The sequence below is a fragment of the Pan paniscus genome, chromosome 20 (genome assembly GCF_029289425.2).
Source record: "Pan paniscus chromosome 20, NHGRI_mPanPan1-v2.0_pri, whole genome shotgun sequence".
In the NCBI taxonomy this organism is placed as follows: Eukaryota; Metazoa; Chordata; class Mammalia; order Primates; family Hominidae; genus Pan; species Pan paniscus.
In genome coordinates, this window is record NC_073269.2 from 27,213,462 (window position 1) to 27,215,342 (window position 1,881).

Here is a 1,881-nt window from a genome sequence, read left to right on the forward strand (position 1 = left end):
ATGTCACTTTTTTGAAAAAAAGCAAGCAGAACAATTGTTAAGTCAGTATAGCTGCCTATCGGTTTTCCTTATTTCTCTTTTTGTAAAATAAAATTAAAACTCCAGAGGGCAGTGTTGTTTGATTGAGGAATGGTCTGGACACTGGGTTGGCTGGGTGCTAGTGAAAGGAATAGATCTTAGAACACAGTGGGCTCTGCGATAGCCCTTGGGTGGTGAGACAGGCCGGAACAGAAGGAAGACTGCTGGCAGTTTCTTTGTTACAGTGGGGTTCACTGGGCTTTTTCTGCTTTTGTTTACCTGAAGAGGGATGTATTTCCAGGCTCCAGGGGAAACAACAAGCTGACTTCAGAGTGACTTGAGGCTAGCTGGTCCTCAGCCATGACAAGTCCTGCACGGACAGCCCTGACCAGACTGTGAATGGCAGGGTATTGGGTGCAGTGCCTTCAGAGGGTGGGAGATGGTTGTAAGGGATAATTGGAAGGACAGCCAAGAAAGGAATGAGGCCAATAGACCCAAGTTCAGGCAAACTGATTTATTGGCAGTCCTGCCTGCCTGCTTCTTGACAAAAGCAGAGAAGGCAGCCCCACTTATAGGCTAGAGCAAGGTTTTACAGGACATAGAACTGGGTCAGGGTGAAGGAAAAAGAAAAGGGGGGGGGTCCTTTGTGCCATGTGTCTGACCGCTTCCTGGAGATGTTTTTCTTGCCAGTTCTGTTGTGCAAAGTAGACGTCTTAACCGCATCCTGGGACAGCTGGCCTCTGGTCAAACAGTTACAGGCAGGTTTGGGGTAGCGGGTTTTACTTTTTGGCCTTTGGGGCTTAGTCTATGGGAGGGGGAAACAGTCCAGTTGGGTGGACCCTAACAATGGTGTGTCTGTAAGTGGCTGGTGGCAGCGACAACTTTCTTACGCTGCATGTGTATTGTTCAGTTGTCATCTGTGTTGGGGAATCTAGCCACTGGCCCACAAAGAGTTAACCAGAGCTTGGGAGTGTGAGAGGTGGGAAAGAGGGAACCATCTACTCCAGCTTCCTGTCTAATTTCTTCAAGGGGAGGGACCCTGGGGAAACAATTCCTTGGAAATGTACAAAGGAGGATAGAGAAAGAATCTCTGTAGGAATTCCTTGGGCAGAGGAAGGCAAGAGGACACGCAGGTCACGTCTGGGCTCATGATAGGGAAATCTGTGCTATGGGGAGATGGGACTGGGAGTGAAGGGTGGGTGCAGCAGATGGCTGGCTCAGCAGGTTTCCTGCCACCTGTTAAAAGGGGGTGGGGGTCGGGTAAAGAAAGTGCCTTGCAGAGTAGGCTGCTGCCTCCCGGTGGTCAGCTGCGGCCTTGCATGGATCTTGCCAAGGGAGTTTGCTTGGCGCTGTTGGAAGTGGCCTGAGATGAAGCTGGGCAGGCTGATGGCCTGCATCCCCCGTCACCGGCAGACTCTCCTTTCACGAAGGAGGTGCTGAAGCTCCTGAGGCACATGCTGAACTGTGATGTGGGGCTCTGGAGTTCCCCAACCACGCTAAAGGAAGTGAGCAGAGAGGACAAGATGAAGAATGGGCGCCTCCTTATAACGGCTTCCTGGGAAAAGCTCACCACTTGATGAGAAGCAGAACTGACCAGCAGGCCCTGCAGGCAGAGGCTGTCAGTCTCTGAGCCAGTGCCATGGCCCTCTTTGTGTCAAAGGAAATGCTTCCAAGTGAATAGCCTGCCTGCCTAGGGCACCTGAGCTGAGCGTTTGACCGTGTGCTGGGCGTTCATAGGTAAAATAACTGCCGCGACCTGCACTGACCCGGACCGGAGTGCCTGTAAGGGGCCAGCTGCCTATTCCGCCAGTCCGCCTGGAGGGCAGGCTTGGTCCTGTGGACGAGGTTCCATCTCCCCTGCCT

General features: G+C 52.4%; 1 long non-coding RNA gene across 1 annotated transcript; it reads right to left on the reverse strand.

The window, feature by feature from the left end:
* Positions 1–517: 517 nt before the first annotated feature.
* On the reverse strand, positions 518–1,881 carry LOC129394843 (uncharacterized). Its single transcript, XR_008622202.2, has 2 exons — positions 1,785–1,881; positions 518–1,514 (listed from the first exon to the last, which is right to left on the reverse strand). It is a non-coding gene; the product is annotated as an uncharacterized LOC129394843 (long non-coding RNA).